We start from the raw sequence: 20,355 nt of genomic DNA on the forward strand, positions 1-20,355 counted from the left end.
ATTAGCAGTCTTTGGAGTAATGTTTAAAAAGGGATACAAATAATATCAATAGTAGGTGTATTGCCCGGTCGAGCAAACATCAAAAAATGTGTTGTGAAAGAAGCTTTTTGGAAGGTTTCTGAGCAATTTGGTTATGAGGCAGGTTTGAGGGTAGAATAAGGTGGTAGGTGGTAGTAGAAAGAGGAGAGAAGTAGAATAAGGTAGAGGGGAAGGGGTTGTCGGGGGGGGGGGGGGGGGGACAGGGCCTGAGGTCGAGTGATGGATGGAGTTTTGGTAGAAGGTGGGTTAAAGGAGTGGAAGGGAGTTGTCAAAGTCAGATGGAAGAAAATGGTCCACCCAAGGTTGCCAAAGGCGCTTAAAGTTAAAGAGTCTATTTAAAATAAATGCCTCAACTTTTGCATGGATCATTGCTTTAGTTGCCCTATGTATGACTTCAAGAATGTGTAAATTGGGTGTTTTCCACGCCTTTGCTGTTCCTTGTTTTGCTGCAGTGGTAATTTATAGAAGCAGTTTACGTTGGAGGCGAGTTAACTCAGGGGGTTTTATATTTAGTAAAGCTATAGAAGGGTCAGTAGGGAGGGCTGTATTCATTAGGGTGGAGAGGATTTGAAGGATTTCAGTCCAGAACTTCTGGGCTGTTGGACAATACCACTAGATAAAAAGGTGAGTCCCGCTATCAGTGCAGCCTTGGAAATATGCAGGTGAGTAGGATGTAATATATTTGGAGATCTGAGCAGGGACCAAATATAAGCGCCTTAAGACCTTATAGATAAGTTTCAGAAGCCACTACATTTTGGGAAGCAGATTTAGTAGCTGCCCAAATATCAGACCAGTCTTTGGCTTCTAAGTGGAGGCCTAAGTCAGATTCCCATTTGGTGGTGTAGCGGAGGGAGGTATGCGCAGGGGGTCTTAGAGTTGGTGTATGGAAGGGAAACCAGTCCTCAGGTATGAGGGTCTTTTAAGAAAATGTGTTCAAAGGTGGTCAAGTAAGGTAGGGAAGAGTCTGTATGTATGCAAAGAGTAAGGAAATGTTTCAGTTGAAGAAAACTGAATATTTACGAGTTAGGTAATCCTCATGATTCACATAGCACTGGGAATGATTTGAAAGAATTAAAGGTGGTGAATTAGTGAGCAAGTATAAGGCCTGCTCTGGAACAATTAAAGAAGAAGGAAGGTGATGTCCATGCTGGGTGGAAGGCTGGATTGTGTAAATAGAACAGGAGAGGGTTATGTAGAGATTGGAGTTTCTATTTAAATTTGAGGGTGTCCCATAAATGCATGGAGCGTCGTGTTATCGGGTTGGTGATCTTCCTGCGGTCTTTCGGGTAGAGCCAGAAAAGGTTGGCCATTGAGAGCGGGTCACAATCGACTGACTCTAAGGCAACCCATAGAGGATTTTTATGTGTGGCATGTAATTTAGTGAGTGGAGTTAGTTGTGCGGCTTGATAGTATTTAGGGAAATGAGGAAGTCCTTGAAGCCCACCTTGAAGTTTGTGGAGGTGTAGGACTGCTCTGGATATTCGGGGTCTGATTTTGTCCTTTATGTATGTGTGGGTTCTACGTGGAATATACAGAGGAAATATGAAGGGACTGGGATTTTCGGGAGGATTGTCATTTTAACTACAGTGATGTGTCCTAGCCAGGCTAAAGGTTAGTGAGGTGCATTAGCATGGGGGGATACTTAGCTGAGAAGAGCACAGAGGGGTTTGCCGTGAGTTTTTTACGCCTAAGTAGGGGATATGTTGAGGGAAGAACTTGTCGAAGTTGCAAAAGTAGAGCGAGGGGCAAGGAAATATTAAGAGCTTTGGATTTCTGGGAATTTATCACTAGACCCGAGATGGCCACAAATTGGTCTAGTGAGGAGAGAAGATTAGGAGAAGAAGTAAGAGGAGAAGTGAAAGTAAGAGGAAAGGTGAGGAACAGAAGAATATCATGCACTAATAAGCAGTGTTTATGTTGGTGGCCTCCAACTTCAAGTCCTATAATATCAGGGTGGGAGCAGATTTTTAGAGCTAGGGGTTATATAGCCAATGCGAATTAGAGGGGAGACAGGGAGCAGCCCTGTCTCCTTCTGCATCGCACTGAAAAGGGTTTGGATTTAAAGTCTGCATATCTAATTTGAGCTGAGGGATTAGAGTATAGGAAGAGATCCATATCATGAAGTGGGGTCCAAAACCCCATTTACGTAGTACAATTTGAAGATATGACCAGGAAAGGGTGTCAAAGGCCTTTTTGAGATAAAACATGTGGGGATGCGGTGGGAGCATGTCTGGTGGGCCAGTATGACAACCCTACTATTTTACCACCAGCTTGTCTCGTGGGAATAAAGCCAACCTGATCCCTATGTATGAGGGAGCCTACGATTGAGTTCAGGCGCATGGAGAGAATTTCAGTCAGAAGTTTAATATCTATATTTAACAAAGAAATTGGGTGGTATTTCGACCAGGAGACGTTGTCTGATTGTGGTTTGGGAATCATTGATATGGTAGCACTGAGAGAATCCTCACCGAAAGAGTAACCTTTCAGAATAGAGTTGTACGCCTTGGAAAGCATAGGAGTGAGCAGGTCTGTGAAATGCTTGTAATAAGAGGCAGGAATGCCATCTGGGCCTGGGCATTTATTTAGCTTAAGGGATTTGATTGCGGTTCGAATTTTAATCTCAGTGATGGGCTGGTCTAGTTTATCTTGTTGAGAGGAGGATAGGGAAGGTAATTGACTCTTGGAGAAGAAATTGGTTGCCCAGGATTCGTCTAGAGTTACAGAGGCAGAGTAAAGTTCAGAGAGGTTTTTACAGAAGGTTTCATGGATCTTCATCGGGTTGCTAAAGTAGGTGTACAGGGAAGTCTTTAGGCAGATTCGTTTGTATGAGTGATTTGAATTACATAGTGACAAAGCTAAAAAGGTATCAGGTTTATTGGCTTTGATGTATACTTTGTGTCCCGATCGTCTGAGAGCTTTCTCAGCCGACTCAGTCAGTAATAGATCTAATTCTAATTTTGCCTTATCTAGGTTGTGTCTGTGAAGGAGTGGGGTCATCCTGAAACACATTATGGGCTTGGGAGAAAGTATTCTCCAAGTCTCGGAAGAGGTTTTGATGTTCTTTTTTACAACGTGAGGCCAAGCTAATGAGGTTACCGCGAATAATTGATTTATGGGCTTCCCAGATTGTTAGAGGGGTAACATCCTCTGTGATGTTGTGAGAGATTCTTTGATTGCTGTGGGTACCTCACGCTTATGGGATGGATGAACTAAGAGATTAGTGTTCAGAGACCAAGAGTAATCCGTTTGTTTAGGTACAAGAGATTTGAAAGAGGATAGAACCGCATTGGGATCGGACCATGGGATCGGGACAATTAAAGAGGATAGAAGTGATCGAGAATAGTGACTAGGATGTAGTCGATGCATGAAAAGGTTTTGTGTGGTTGAGAGCAATGTGTATATTGTCTCTTAGTAGGGTTGTGTTCCTGCCAGGCATCTATGAGGGAGTGCCATTGGAGTAGTTGTTGAAAAGTAAGTTTATTTGGGCTCCCAGAGAGGGAGATAGGAGATTTGTCCAGAAAATAGTAGACCACTTGGTTAGAGTCGTCGCATATAAAGAAAGTGCCTTGTTTGTGAGAGTCTACCACCTGAAAAAGGTGGGAAAGAAAAGAGTGTGGGTTTCGGTTGGGGGCAAAGTAGGAAACTATTGTCACTTCTGTGTCCAATAAACAGCCTTTTAGCATAAGATATTTGCCTTCCGGGTCATTCATCTGTGCTTGGAGTGTGAAGGGTGTGGAACGGTGAAAAGCTATCAACACCCCCTCTTTTTTATACATTGGCGGAGGCTGTAAAGAATTAAAGAATTGGGGATATGAGGCTGCCATATATTTGGGTGTATGGGAATCAGTGATGTGGGTCTCTTGGAGACAGATAACGTGTGCTTTGTTGGAGGTGAATGAATGAAAGGCTTTGTGTATTTTATGGGGAGAGTTCAGGCCTTTTACATTAAGAGTGAGTATGTTTAGAGAGGCCATTTTGTGGTGTAGATGTTGAAACAGTTAAGTGAGGGGTTATCAGACCATGTTTTCTTCCCCCCCAGCGAGGGGAAAAATTGAAGGAGCCGAGAAATTGGAAAAGGATATGGAAATACAGTAGTAAAGTGAGGAGAGGGGAGCGTGTGTGGAAAGAGAAGCAAGGAAGATGGGTAGAACAGAATGAATTCTGCCTGCAGCCACGCGCCACGGGTACCTACACAGAGGGGATCATGTTGTCCCAGGAAATCCCTAAAATGGGAGTTCCGAGGGCAAGTGTGGGGCATCAGTGACGACCAGCAAGAGACTGATCAGCCATTAGAGAAAGTGTGTTAGGTAAATATTTGTAGTTGGTCAGGTGTTGATCTCTGGGTTCTGCCAGCCTAATAATGGAGGGGAGACAGATAAGGGTTTATATGTAATGTTCAAAAGCCTAGGATGGGGAGGAGATTGGGGAAGAGGGATCTAAAAAAATTAAATTAGGATAACTAAGAATTATGCAGCCCTGGAAGTTGGGCTAAATGGAGTTGTAAGGGGAGAAGGTAGGTCATATTTGTTCAAGTAGGAACAGCTCCAGTTTTGAAGATGGAGGTTAGATGGGTTATGTGGGATGGAAGAGAGGGGGATTTCAAGTGTGCTTAGTATAAGTTGTAGGGTCTCCAATAGAACTAAGTAACCATTTGTGAGAGATAGAGCCAACAAAACAAACAAAAAGTTTCCATTCATGGGTTGCAGAACTCCAGTGTATGGAAGAGAAACATTGTGGAATATGGGGAGGTAAAAGAGGAGATGGGAAGGTGATGGGTCAAGGCTTGGGGGAGCAGGATGGGGTCTCATCCAAACCTGGATCTTATTAGGCAGAGTGGGTGGATATTCTGGGGATCTGCAAGCCAGAAACCTAGTAGTAAAAAGAAAATGGTGAATAATCATTTTCAGGAAACAAACACGGTCAGTGTGAGATCATAATAGTTACCATCCCATTATGAGTCCCAAAATGGAGCCCAGAAGGGGTGATGAGAGGTGATTAATTTACAGTCATAAAAAGGATGTCAGAGTAGGTGTGGCATAAAGAAACCGGACAAAAAATGAATCAAGTTTCCCAGATGGGGCCTAGTGTGGATCCAGAAGCGGGATAGGCTTCATTTTTCAGTCCATAGAGTCCGAGTTATCTTGAAGAGAGGAGAAAAATCTGCTGCGTTTTGGAGTGCTAAAAGTCTAGGTTGCTGCTTTCTGTGGTGAGCGGGATGCAGAGCATCAGCGATGGGTTTGCGAGGCCGGGGGGAGGAGAGAACAGGCGTAGATCCTGAGGAAGGCCTTGTATTTCTGAAATGGTCTTGCAGGAGTGCTTGATAAGTGAAGCGAACAGAGAAGGGAAAACTCCATGTATAGATAATTTGGTGGCATTGGAGTACATGTAGATGTGGCTCTACATGGCCCTACACTTGATGATAGTGGATTGGGAGAGGTCAGTGAAAAGTTAGTAGCTGTGGCCTTAAAAGGAAAGGGTTTCTCGCTGTTGCGCTGCCTGGAGAAACTGCTCCTTGGTGCGATAGTAGTGGAGCTTAACTATTATGTCACATAGCGGGCCTTCTGGTTTATGTGGAGTGAGGGCCCTGTGGATGAGATCCATCTCGAGGTGCTCAATTGGGATGAATGGGGAGAGTTCCTGGAATAGTGCTGTGAAGGTGGATTGTAGGTCAACTACTGTTTCAGGAATCCCCCTGACCCTGATGTTTGAGCATCTGGACCTGTTTTCATAGTCCTCCAATTGCACCTGCGGGGTCTGATTTTCCTCTCGTAGCGCTTCAAGTTCGTCAGCATAATTACTGAGATGTGTCTCAAACTCATCGACCCAATGCTTTAGATCAGAGGTATGCTGGCCCGGCTGCCTAATCTCTTCAGACAGCCTCTCAGTGATTTGGTCGGAGGTTTGCTTTAGGGCACAATGGAGCATACTTTCAACTTGCTGTAGCATGTCAGTTTGAGAAAAGTTATATGGGGATGGCGTTTGGGAGGGAAGAGGTTTAGTATCCGACTCACCCTCATCTGGATGTTATTGCTGCTGGTTAGGCATTTGTGCCTGCACAGGAGGGAGCCGGTGGCGCCATCTTGATGGAGGCCTGAGCAAGCATGTCACAGATGTTTTTGCTTTTAAACTTGGTTTTGGAGCCGCCCGAAATCATGTTGCAGTTGCCTGAGAGTGCTGTGAGTCTGGGGGGATGTAAAAGGAGGCTCTACTGTGGCTGACCAGGAGTAGAAGTGGCTGTCTGTCTCACTGCGGTGCGGGGCTCTAATCAGACATGTCCGTCTCGTTGAGCTGCGTGCCATGCCCCTGTGTTTCACATACATACCATGCATTGATGGCTACATCCCAAAAAACCTACACCACTTAATAGATGGATGAAATTCTGTTTACTGATCTGTAGCAGTTTAGTCAAGAAACGCATGGGCTCGCTGGTTGCCATGAAGATCACAAATAAGAATCCCTCTATTGTTGAGTGATATGAGGTGTAATGGACTCATGTATCTTCCTCACCTTTCCTTACGTCATTGACCTAATTAGGAAGCAATAATATTTCCTTGTTGGTTCAAGAACTAATAATGGAGTACATTGATTACTTGCTTAGATCAGTTACATACAGCAAGGCAGTGGGTGAAAAGGGGATCACTATTTGCACAGCAGACTTGCTTGTGTGTAATTTTCCATTTCTTTGAGTGAGAAAATGCTCAGGCTCTGGGACACTGGCAAAACAAGAACAAATGGTGGTTGATTTACTAAAAGAAAATAGACTGTACACTCTGAAAGTGCAGTTGCATTTATTTCCCCCCAAGCTTAGTAAATGTTTTAAAGCTTTGCTAATTTCCATCATCCAGTCATGTGCAAGTAAAAATGCAATTTATTTTAAAATTTTCCTTGCATGTGATTGGGTATTCTTTGTAAAGTGAAGCAACTCCACTTGCAAAGTTCACAGTCTATTTGCCTTTAATTCAACCCCAAGGTCTGTTTCAAAGTTTCTTGTGACTCACTAGAAAATAAATTAATAAAACCATAGAAAAGAGGTGTTGAATCCTATGTCACAAAACTCTAAGGAAGCTGTAATTTATTTTGTGGCTAGAAGCTCCAGGATAAAGACATGACGGAGTCAATAAGTAGGTGTTGTTTTCTAAATTTTATCCTGGATGTGTATCTTTTAAATGTCTTCATATACTAGTACATATATCCTAGTAAACTATTTTCCAGTTGCCAGAGTAGGGGGTAGCAACTCCCCGTACCCACCATGGCAGGTGACTTGTACATGATTTCCCCATATTCTTTTGTTTCCCATTTGCCACTAATGATGCTGAAGTGTCTGGTGCCAATGAGAAGTAGACCTGGGAAGGGCATTGGGCCCCCTTCATAAAGAACCAAAAAAGAACTTAAAGGTACATACTGCCAGGTATTTAAATGTTAAGTAGCCCACACACTCATGGTCCTCTTGCTACATCTGGTGCTCTGGTGCGGTAATCTGTGATTGAAATTCAGGGTAGGCTTTTTAAATTAAAAATAAACTTTAAAGAGAGGATAAAAAATACAATGTAGATCAGACTGGGTTCTGCAGATCAAATAGGTGATTGGTGGATATCTACTATCCACAAATTAACCCAATCTCAGAAAATCTCAGCAGCCTGGTTCTCTTTTCTAAAGTCTTAAGTTCTAACCTATAGTAGAGTACTGTCCAATGAGACTTCTGCCTAAAAATCAAACATTAAAGCGGAGTTCCGGCCACAGAAAAAAAAATTCAATGAACATACCCCCGAGACAGTCAGGGCTAGTGCATTCCACAATGGCTAGCCTCTGAACTGTCCCGGTTGGCACTTACCTTTTAGAAGAAATACTTACTTTTAAAATTTCTTCTCCAGCGCTGCCATCTCAGGTGTGGGCAGCTTGAAGCCAGCGTGATCCTCTTCCGCGTCCTCTTCCGCGTCCTCTTCCATCCTCTTCGGTCCCACGATGCACTGCGTCGGCCCCTCCGTCACTTCTGGGTCTGCAGCGTCATCCCTGCACAGCTTCTGGGCATGCCCAGAAGCTGTTTAGCAAGGTATGACGCGCCTGCACTGGAACTGACGTCGGGGCCGGTGCAGGCCCATTGATTCCTGGGAACAATGACGTTCAGCTCCCAGGAATCATTGCAAAGCGGATGTGACCGGGCCGTGCGGCTGAGGGAGGAAGTGGAAGACAGGTGAGTATTTTTTTTCTGCAATTACAAGGTGAGTAAAAAAAAAAAAATCCTAACTGCCCATTTCTTTTTCAGGTTAGCTATAGCAAGCGAATGGCCCAAAATCGACTATGTCGATTTTGTGGCCGGAACTCGGCTTTAATATGGCTGGTGACAAAACATGTAAATAGGCATGTAGCCTATTTGAAAGGATCATGTTTTCCCCAAATCAATATTGTTTTTAATGCTCCCTCGCATGCATTGAAAGTTTAATTTTACAGTTTCTTGGGTGGAATTTTCCTTTAACAAATATGAGCTTTTTCACTTTTTCAGAATTTTACAATGCAATATGAAAGTTATTTTATAAAGTCAATCAATGGGTAACATTTATGACAAGTGTTGTTGAGACATTCTGTGTCAAGTGCCTTTCAAAATTCCTTTAATGCTTTTTATCTAATTAACCATCTTGTTAAAGGAATTCAGTTTGACTTTCAAAAAATACTTTTCTCCACTTTTATAATTACATTTATAATGTGTCTTATATCTTTCTGAGATCGATTGTGATGATTGCCCTAACACAGTTCTATGTACTTTTAAACATTATGTACTTTTTACGTGTACAAGGACGCTAATATGTTTTACTTCTTTTTCCTTTCTTCCTTCCTTGCTACTGCCAAGTTGTGATTCAACTTGGCGGTGATTTTACTTTGTTTTTCTTTTATTTGATTTTGATTACATTTCTAACTTGGGAACCACAATAAAAATTGGTGCAAAAAATGTAAAAAGTAGTAATTAGTTTATGTTTTGATCTTGATTAAATTTTTTACATAGGAACAACAATAAAATATGGTGCCAACGATTTAAAAAGTAGTAATTCGTTTATGTATTTTTTTTTTTTTTTTTACAGATATGCTTTAACCTCTTGACCATCAGGTGGCTAGATTTTTGGAATTTGTAAAGCACAACTCCAGGATCCTACTAAGTTTGCACTTACAAATGCTTTACCCAGGCTCTAAAAAAATGATGACAAATTGTAAATCAGAATGCCTTACTTTTCTTATAATTCTAGATGTTCACCCTCAACTGATGTCATCATGTCCCTCTGTAATATGCAAACTTCCATGTGCCAGGAAGAGGGCTTTCTGTCCACTCACACATCACATCTGTGCAGGGAAATAGCACTACATTTACCATAATGCAATGGGATATGCAGGAAGTTGTGGCCGGCCTGGGTATGCAAGTGGAGCTCGCATTTGAGATGAAGAAAGGGATGGGGCTAAGATGAGGGCAGGGATGTGACTGACTAGCAGGCAGAGCTGGGGCTGATGACATACAGTGGGTACGGAAAGTATTCAGACCCCCTTAAATTTTTCACTGTTATATTGCAGCCATTTGCTAAAATCATTTAGGTTCATTCTTCTTCCTCATGAATGTACACATAGCACCCCATACTGACAGAAAAACACAGAATTGTTGACATTGTTGCAGATTTATTAAAAAAGAAAAACTGAAATATCACATGGTCCTAAGTATTCAGACCCTTTGCTCAGTATTTAGTAGAAGCCCCCTTTTGATCTAATACAGCCAGGAGTCTTTTTGGGAAAGATGCAACAAGTCTTTCACACCTGGATTTGGGGATCCTCTGCCATTCCTCCTTGCAGATCCTCTCCAGTTCTGTCAGGTTGGATGGTAAACGTTGGTGGACAGCCATTTTTAGGTCCCTCCAGAGATGCTCAATTGGGTTTAAGTCAGGGCTCTGGCTGGGCCATTCAAGAACAGTCACGGAGTTGTTGTGAAGCCACTCCTTCGTTATTTTAGCTGTGTGCTTAGGGTCATTGTCTTGTTGGAAGGTAAACTTCCGGCCTAGTCTGAGGTCCAGAGCACTCTGGAGAAGGTTTTTGTCCAGGATATCCCTGTACTTGGCCGCATTCATCTTTCCCTCGATTGCAACCAGTCGTCCTGTCCCTGCAGCTGAAAAACACCCCCACAGCATGATGCTGCCACCACCATGCTTCACTGTTGGGACTGTATTGGACAGGTGATGAGCAGTGCCTGGTTTTCTCCACACATAGAATTAAGGCCAAAAAGTTCTATTTTGGTCTCATCAGACCAGAGAATCTTATTTCTCACCATCTTGGAGTCCTTTAGGTGTTTTTTAGCAAACTCCATGCGGGCTTTCATGTGTCTTACACTGAGGAGAGGCTTCCGTCGGGCCACTCTGCCATAAAGCCCCGACTGGTGGAGGGCTGCAGTGATGGTTGACTTTCTACAACTTTCTCCCATCTCCTGACTGCATCTCTGGAGCTCAGCCACAGTGATCTTTGGGTTCTTCTTTACCTCTCTCACCAAGGCTCTTCTCCCCCGATAGCTCGGTTTGGCCGGAAGGCCAGCTCTAGGAAGGGTTCTGGTCGTCCTAAACGTCTTCCATTTGAGGATTATGGAGGCCACTGTGCTCTTTGGAACCTTAAGTGCAGCAGAAATCTTTTTGTAACCTTGGCCAGATCTGTGCCTTGCCACAATTCTGTCTCTGAGCTCTTCAGGCAGTTCCTTTGACCTCATGATTCTCATCTGCTCTGACATGCATTGTGATCTGGAAGGTCTTATATAGACAGGTGTGTGGCTTTCCTAATCAAGTCCAATCAGTATAATCAAACACAGCTAGACTCAAATGAAGGTGTAGAACCATCTCAAGGATGATCAGAAGAAATGGAAAGCACCTGAGTTAAATATATGAGTGTCACAGCAAAGGGTCTGAATACTTAGGACCATGTGATATTTCAGTTTTTCTTTTTTAATAAATCTGCAACAATGTCAACAATTCTGTGTTTTTCCGTCAATATGGGGAGCTGTGTGTACATTCATGAGGAAGAAGAATGAACTTAAATGATTTTAGCAAATGGCTGCAATATAACAAAGAGTGAAAAATGTAGGGGGGTCTGAATACTTTCCGTACCCACTGTATATGCAGAGGGTGGGAGATTGAGACTCCCAGTTCTGTCCACTAGAGGGAGTGGTAGGGTAAACTTTTGCTTTTTGCTGTAACAGAACTCTCAAGTTCCCAGACTGGTGGCCAGAAGAATATAGGGCACAGACCAGGAGAGCTGGAGAACAAAAATGAATCTCTCATGTTCAGTACAACTGTTAATGCATGCAAAACCACATTTGTTCAAGATAAGAAAGTACAATTATAGATTTCAAAAAGAAAATTCTGAACTTTAATCATATATGAACATGATCAAATCTCCAGTTGTTTTGAATAAAGATAGCAGTGGCACAAATGTATATCCTAGAGGGCTACCATTCCAAAAAAAAAAAAAAAATGCATTCAATCCTCATAAAAAAGGGACATTCAAAAGTAGCAACCAGGAAGCAATACATATCGGACACATTTATAAAAATATAATTTTTTCTTCACAGCACATTTATAAATATATAGGTTATATTGATATAAGTAATAATGCTCAATTGCACAAAAATGATTATTACATGAGTATCTCAAGTGACCACTTGTATTCATTTTCATAGTAGGTGTTCAATCTCACAGGCAACAAATTTCAGTCAACACGTTTCGTACCTAAATCCACTTCATCAGGACCAGTAGTGAAAGGGTTACAAGACATCTATAAATCCCAACTGAAATTATTATAGTGGTCTCACTTAATCTATAACACAACAAAACATATTGCACAATTATGTAGTACCCTCCTAGGTAGGTGCTAGAGAGTGAGTACAGATTTTGGCGCTGTCTGCCTATCAGAGGAGTAGCAGGTAAATTCTATATTGCTCTCTGCTTAACAGGGAGCAGGATCTGTGAGTTAGGTCTGCTCAATGTGCTCAGTGTGTGATTCATGTGGTCTGGGGGAGTGTCCCCACTGGTCCAATGGGGAGACACATTGGACAGTGGAGGAAACCTGGCCAATGAGTACACAGGCTTTGATACAGCCCCAGTGATTGGCACAGACTGGTTGTCTCGGTGCATTGTGGGGTGTGGTATAAAAGCAAGGAGCACATGTGCTTGGGGTCTTTGGCTGGTAAGTAGAGTCCCAGAAGGAGGGTGGCGGGTGCCTCCTCTTCTGCAGAGGTTGGTGTATGGTCACAGGCAGTCGAGCCTGGTGAGTCAGAAGAGAGGAGCTGAACCCGGAGGTCCAGAAGAGCTGACTAGCAGGAGTTTAGACACTGGAGAACCTGAAAAGCAGTATCGTGAGTACAGGGGATCGTGTCTAAGGTCCTGACCAGGAAGGGGGCCACTCCGGAGTAGAGTAGTCAGAGGACGGGTGTCAGCTGGTGGAGTGAAAGGGGGTGCTGGGTGAGTACCCTGAAGATAAGTACTAAGCAAGTGTCTGTTCAGGAACTTTATGTCAGATTCATCTAGTGGCAAGGTGAAACTACGGCCTAGCCGCATTCTCAGATAGAAGTCTTCAGCATTGTGAATAGTTCAAGTTCTGGATTATCCCACTCATCCCTTCCCCTATCCCCATATAAAATAAAAAACAAAAATAACAACCCCTAGACTGATCATTGACTGAGCCAGAAAGTAAAGTGTTAAGTTTCTGCATGCAGTTGCTACCGGTAACCCAGAGGGACCCGAAAAGGTGAGAAATCCAGCAACCCTCAAGGGGGCAGTGCTACAATTAAAATTACATATAATAACATATTTTCCTCCGTAGATCATAAAATGATAGATAATGAGCAATTCTCACTAAGTACTCACTTAGAATATCATATGATTAAGTCATTTAGTGAGAGAAATTTCCCACCAGCCTTGTGTTTTTTTTTTTTTTTGTCATCTTTCTTTGATTTTTTTTCCCATATGATTTGTAGATCATTTTTTTTACAAAGGAAAAATAATTATTTATTTTTTTCTTAGAAGTATCTTTTTCATTTCATTTTCTTTTTTTTTTTTTTTTTAAAGATTTGAGTTATCTGTGTGACCATCAGGTGGCTGGATTTGTGGAAGGCTTAATTATAAGTACATATGACCAAATATTCTGATACTTTTACAATCTGTAAATTGTAAAAAAAAAAAAAAAATGTTCATTTAGATGTGGCTTTCAAATTGACAGATGTTGTTTTTAAGGCTTTCTTCAATAGGGACCAATGTTATATACAATACTAATACCTAGACTTAAAAAAAAAAGAGAGGTGCAGAGCCTGAGAGAGGTGCTTGAACTTTATTTTTTGGCCTCCTGTGTGGCTATGCAAATTCGTGTTGTCTGCTATTGTATTTGGTATGCCCCTAATCAGTATCATCTTACATATAGGTACCTTGAAGTAGACGAGTCATGAGGAAAAATGCGTTAGCTACCATATACCATTCTCTTCCAAACTGCGGCCCAGGGGCTGAATGCAGCTCTTTGCTTGCCTTTATCCAGTCCTTGAGGCATATTCATCCCTTTGATATGAGACACTATTTTATTAACCGACATCAACAATGGGACACCATTTCTTCCACTGACACCAAAAATGGGGCACCATTCTTCCCAATGATACCAACAATGGGGCAATTCCTCCTCCCCCAATACCAAATAAGGTGATTTTTACACTGTTGCCAGGACAATTTCATCTCCCGCTGGCCACAGTCCAGCCCCCCTAAAGTCAGAAGGACAATAAAATGGCCTTTTGTTTAGAAAGCTTGGAGAACTCTGCCATATACAATGGGAGGTTGAGAGTAACACATACCTAAAGAACAACTCCAGTGTATACCAAAATGCAGATAAGGCCCCCTGCAACCCCTAGTGATGCACTTGCATTTGATTGTGTATGTACTGTATTCTCTTCCAGGGACCTGAGGATCTAATTTCTTTAGAGACCAAACAAGGCCTCATTAAGCCATTTGAAAAAAGCTAATCATTGTAATTATCCCACCAGTTTAACCAATTGCCGACTGCTCACTAGAGCAGTACTGCGGCAAAGTGGCTTGATAACGTCTGGCGACGTAGTACTACGTCACCAGACATTCCCCTTTCTCGGCGGCGCGCGTGCGCCGCCGGAGGCTCGCTCCCGCTGTGTTCAGTCACAGCGGGAGTCGGGCCAGGGGAGGAGCAGTGGCGATCGCCACTGCTCTTCCCCGATCATCGGGGAATCAAGTGTGGAGATCCGCCCGCTTGTGTAAACACAAGCGGGCGGATCTCCTAAGTGAAAGGCAGGGTCAGATTGCATGGTTCAGCATAGCTGAACCCTCGATCTGTCCTTGTGTCACACAGTCACCTCCCCCCACACACGTTAGTAAGCACCAGGCATACATTAACCCCTCCCTCTCCAATAAAATGAACCCCTTCCCTGCCAGTGTCATTTTTGCAGTAACAGTGCATATATATATAGCACTGATTACTGTAGTTATGTCACTGGTACCCCTAAAAGTGTCAAAAATGTCAGTCAAGGGTCCGATCTGTCCGCCGCAATGTCGCAGTCCCGCAAAAAAAATCGCAGATCGCCGCCATTACTCGTTAAAAATAAAAACACCAAAAATGACAGAAATCTTTCCCTCAGTTAGTAAACGCAATAACTTTTGTGCAAACCAATCAAAATACGCTTATTGTGATTTTTTTTAACCAAACATAGGTAGCAGAAAACAAATTGGCCAAAAATTTTAAAAAAAATTTGATTTTTACATTTTTTGGGGGGGAATTTCATATAAAAAAAAAAAAAGTGAAAAATATTGTTATTTTTTCAAAAATTGTCGCTCTTTTTTTGTTTATAGCGCAAAAAGTAAAAATCTCACAGGTGATCAAATACCACCAAAAGAAAGCTCTGTTTGTGGGAAAAAAAAGGACGTAAATCGCAAAAAGTGGCCTGGACGTAAGACAGCAAAATCCTCCGGTGGTAAAGTGGTTAAGATTCACCTCAATAGGATCAACATACCACTTACTGAGATGGACCAGATCAGACTAATAATGCCCATGTGAGTGGGGCCAAAAATGTGGATTTTATAGGAACACTGCTAGTGGGTGTTCTGTACTCTAAGGCCCTATTACACAGATGCTTTTGCGTCCGCGTCAGGGCAATCTGGTCTTTCCTGTACTCAGTTTTTTTTTTAAGAGACAGACGTAACACTGTTCCATTGTCTCCCTAAGGGGAAACTGATGCTGACGGATGTATATTTGTCAGCGTTGGTTTCTCGATAGGGAATCATTATGGTCCGCTTTTTGTGTCACTTGACAGATGAAAAAAAGTATGACTGACAGTCTGTGTGAAAAGAGGTTAAAATATTCTTAATTATGATGTGGCAAAAAACTGACACTCTCAAAAGTGAATGCCTGGTTTGTCTTTCCCCAATTCATCTGTGCGCCAAAAAGTGGCTGATGTGCTCTTCTCTGAAGTAAAGAAGGAAAGGAGGAGCTACGTGATGTAAGCAGCCCTGTTAGATGGTTTATACCATAAGCAAACCTGCATTTATGGCTGATAATGTGAAAATGGTACATAAGATTTTCCATTCCTTGGCAATTTCTGATCACCTGTCCACCGTTATCCTTACTTTAGTCCTCAAATTATAAGGCTGTTAGTAAATATACAGGTGATTGAACAAAGATTCTACTATCAGACTGCAACCTGTCTGACTCAGGCAGGCCATAGACTGTGTAAATCGCTTTCCTTCCAAGCAATTCAAGCAGGCTGGTTATTCCCACGTTGATCGATCAACTAGGTACATTCAGCCTGCCCATATACAGGAACCGGCCAAGATTCACATCATTTATGGCCGGCCTCACTTTACAACTCTGTATTTCCCAACTTTATACACTCCAACAACGTGTCTCCCTCCGCTGCACTATGAGCTCAATCATCATTAATATTTGACCTATGTACACACCGACTAAACACAGCAAGGAAAAAGGTCAGATGGAGTCACTACTCAAATTTTTCTTATTAACCCAATTATCTTATTACCATTAAATCTTAACACCCCTGTAACATTTTATTACAACAACCCAGCTCCTGAGTGTCTTATTACCCCTGTAATATCTTATTACAGTAACCCATCTCCTGAGTGTCCCATTACCCCTGTAATATCTTATTACAGTAACCCATCTCCTGAGTGTCCCATTACCCCTGTAATATCTTATTACAGTAACCCGGCTCCTGAGTGTCCTATTACCTCTGTAATATCTTATTACAGTAACCCAGCTCCTGAGTGTCTTATTACCCCTATAATATCTTATTACAGTAACCCGGCTCCTGAGTGTCTTATTACCCCTATAATATCTTATTACAGTAACCCGGCTCCTGAGTGTCTTATTACCCCTGTAATATCTTATTACAGTAACCCAGCTCCTGAGTGTCTTATTACCCCTCTAATATCTTATTACAGTAACCCGGCTCCTGAGTGTCTTATTATCCCTGTAATATCCTATTACAGTAACCCAGCTCCTGAGTGTCTTATTACCCCTGTAATATCTTATTACAGCAACCCAGCTCCTCTATAGATATAGAATAAGTGTAAATTAATTCACAATCTGATACCGCTTCTGCATCAATATGTAGGGTCCTCAGGTAGATTTAAGAATCAAAATATGGAAACAGGACATAAACAACATAGCCAAAGAAGGAAATGTTGCTCAGTGAATTGTTCGTAGGGCTGTGCTGATGTCACATCATGAAAAGTCGTCCTGATGAAGCTGGGTTTCTGGTGAAACGCATTGACATCATGCAAGCGTGCACTATTTCCACCCAACCGGGTAGTACAAGTGGGACCCTGGAGATGTGGCAGGGACATACACACATGGGGACAGCAGCGTGGTCATTGTGAGCAGTGGGATGTGTTGATCTTCACTAAAGCGGCATCCCTGGATCTGCTGAAAACTGAGCAACCATCAGGTATGAACACACACGCCGTATGCAGCACTATTGGGTCAATGGAGCTGGCATTATACATTAAGAGTGAGCAATCTGCTCATGGAGCATAGCGCTATCTCAGGACTGATACAGACTGAGCTTTTGCTCTCTGGCCTATGAGTCACATACTCTGCTGTTTTCCTTTGCTCCCTGCATACAGGCGTTGCATCTGTATCTCTGCTAGATGCCAGGATCTGGTATTTTCTGCCGCTTATCTGCTATTTGTACGCTTCCTGTCTCCTCCCGCCATGACACAATGACTATATGTCCATACTTGACATGTGTATGCTAGCCACATTTGGATACTAGTCTGATTTATCCATTCATGATGCGACATCAGCACAGCCCGGGGAACAGTTCACTGAGGGACATTTCCTTTTTTAGGTATACTGTTTATGTCCTGTTCCCATATTTAGATTTTTACATCTACCTGGGGACCCTACATAATAATGCAGCAGCGGTAACAGATTGTGAATTAATTTACACTTATTCTATATACAGTGTTAGGAAACCTAGCATATGATTGTCCTGGACCTGTTGCATCATTCTGTTGAGGTGTCCTATGTGGTTTCTGTGCACATACTATTACCCTATAGTTTATCCACAATTGTTTAGCTATTCGAAGGATGTTTGAGTTGTGTACATGTGATAATGGCGTCCGGCGCAGTTTCTTTGGTTTAATTTAGACAGCGTTATCTTTTTTATACTGGTGATGGTGGGTGGTTCCTGTCTTTATATTTACTATTGGATTCTTTGTGTACAATAAAGTTTAAAACAATTTTATAGATTGTATTTGCATTCAAGTTTTGTTACCATACCCCGGAGGCTCAAAGTTATAGTCCCTAAGATTGTTCCGTCTATCTGCCCTTTTTCCTATATGCGTTATGTTTTAACCCAGCTCCTGAGTGTCCTATTATCCCTGTAATATCTTATTACAGTAACCCAGCCCCTGAGTGTCCTATTACCCCTGTAATATCTTATTACAGTAACCCAGCTCCTGAGTGTCCTATTATCCCTGTAATATCTTATTACAGTAATCCAGCCCCTGAGTGTCTTATTACCCCTGTAATATCTTATTATAGTAACCCAGCTCCTGAGTGTCTTATTACCCCTGTAATATCCTATTACAGTAACCCAGCTCCTGAGTGTCTTATACCCCTGTAATATCTTATTACAGTAACCCAGCTCCTGAGTGTCTTATTACCCCTGTAATATCTTATTACAGTAACCCAGCTCCTGAGTGTCCTATTACCCCTGTAATATCTTATTACAGTAACCCAGCTCCTGAGTGTCCTATTACCCCTGTAATATCTTATTACAGTAACCCAGCTCCTGAGTGTGTTATTACCCCTGTAATATCTTATTACAGTAACCCAGCTCCTGAGTGTCTTATTACCCCTGTAATATCTCATTACAGTAACCCAGCTCCTGAGTGTTTTTTTGGGATTTGTCCCAGTAAGAGATTTTCCAGAGAAAGGAAATGGCAGTAAAATCCTGCTGAGGCTCCAAAGCATCCCACTCGATCCCATAATAAAAAAAAAGAGAGATGGTTTTCAAAATCCAGAATATAATATATATATATATATATACACACATACACACACACACACACACACACACACACGGGATCGACCAATATGGTTCTTTCAGGGCCGATTCCAATTTTTCAGCCACCCTTTAGGACGATAGCCGATATTAGGTGCCGATATTCTGCACTTTTCAAGTTTTTATTTTTACACTGTCCTAAAAAAATTTTGATCACTTTGATTGCCGTCCCAAGGAATGTAAACATCCCTTGTGACAGTAATAGGCATTGACAGGTACTCTTATGGAGAGATCTGGGGTCTAAAAAGACCCCAAACCTCTCCTCTGCACTTAAAAGCATTCAAAAACACAAGGTTGAATGCTGTCATTTTTCTTTTTTATAATCCGATACCTTTAAGGCTCCAGTTCCCGGAAGTCATGTCATGACATCGCTTCTGGGTTTTTACATCGGAGACCCGATCAGAGCAAAAATCGGCTTTGTTTCCGGTCTTCAGGCCAGCCAGCGGACGTGCCGGCTGGTTACTCGGGTCTCCCGTGGTATGGGAGACCCAGGCGAGCCGCGAAAAGCAGCGGGAGGGGGGGGGGGGGGACGTTCCCTCCCGCTGCTTGTAATGACAAACAAGCGGCTGTTCAGCCACATCAATTATCATTACAAGAAAGCTGACCGTCGGCTCTGATCAACGGTACCGGGGTGATGCAGGCATCACTCCAGTACAACCACTAGAATAAATATTGGTCATATCGGCAAGGTTGTGGCCGATACTGATACTTAAAAAAAAAAAAAAAAAGTGGTCAATATTAGCCTCACCGATAATCGGCTGATCCCTAATACGTACTGTTCATATAAAATAATATCTATACAGTACAAAACGTTTTGCGTGGCATTTACAGTAAGCCAGCCATAAATGAATTACAGTTCAGCAGGGACCATCAGAAATTTGATCCATGTATGGGCAGGCTGGTTGTTCACAGGTCTACCGATTGACTTGTGTACAACCAGCAACCAGCCTGTCGGGTTTTTCTCAAACGATCAATGCCACCAGTTATAGCCAGCAACACTGATCATTGTATTCGGATGTCAGCGTAGTCTCCCCACTGTCAGAATACAAAGGCTCAGCGGGAAGAATTCCCTCATCAACATTGAATGTGTGGAAGGAGGAATCAAGGCTTTTTCTTTTGTTCAACCCACTGCTTGAATGAAAAAAATGCATTATGTATGGAGTGGCCTTAAAGCATGTACAACCCCCCCCCCAAAAAAAGAAAAAAGTTGAATATATTGCAGCTTACCTGTTCTTAGGGGTGGTAGTTGACTTTGTTTTTATTTTCATCAAATACAGATAATACTTGTTGATCTCACCAGCAATGCAATGTCCTTAACACTTCCTGTGAGCTGAAAAGACAGCAAAAACAATGTTACCTTGATTATGTAAACTACTAATCCCATCAATCACCAATGTAATGGAGATGTATAAACTGCAGAGATGTATGAAGTCCAGCCTGTGTGACAACCATGGCAGTCCATAGTGATACAATTGAGGTAGACAAGAAGGGAAAGGAAGTGAGTTAGTTGTGTTAATTGCAGGATCACCAGGTACAAATAAAAGGAAATTAATAAAAAAATGCATCTACCACATCTAAGGACTAGTAAACTGCAATCTCTTATATATTTTTTTTTAAGTGTGCAATATGCTTTTAATGTCAGGGGGTGTTGGGTCAGTTTGGGATTAGTTCCTAGGGTCATGTGAAGGATTAGGTTCCATGTAGCGGGCACAGCT

At 42.3% G+C, this 20,355-nt stretch overlaps 1 protein-coding gene across 1 annotated transcript in view; it reads right to left on the reverse strand.

Annotated features, from left to right (window-relative positions):
• LOC309553205 (TLC domain-containing protein 4-A-like) overlaps positions 1 to 20,355 on the reverse strand; it is an 83,881-nt gene that overhangs the window by 54,957 nt on the left and 8,569 nt on the right. The window contains exon 2 of the mRNA XM_082254155.1: positions 19,868 to 19,970. The gene's annotated coding sequence lies outside the window, so the exon portion shown is untranslated. The remainder of the gene's footprint in view (positions 1 to 19,867; positions 19,971 to 20,355) is intronic.

The sequence above is a fragment of the Pelophylax lessonae genome (assembly GCF_965119305.1).
Source record: "Pelophylax lessonae genome assembly, chromosome: 4".
NCBI classification, from domain to species: Eukaryota; Metazoa; Chordata; class Amphibia; order Anura; family Ranidae; genus Pelophylax; species Pelophylax lessonae.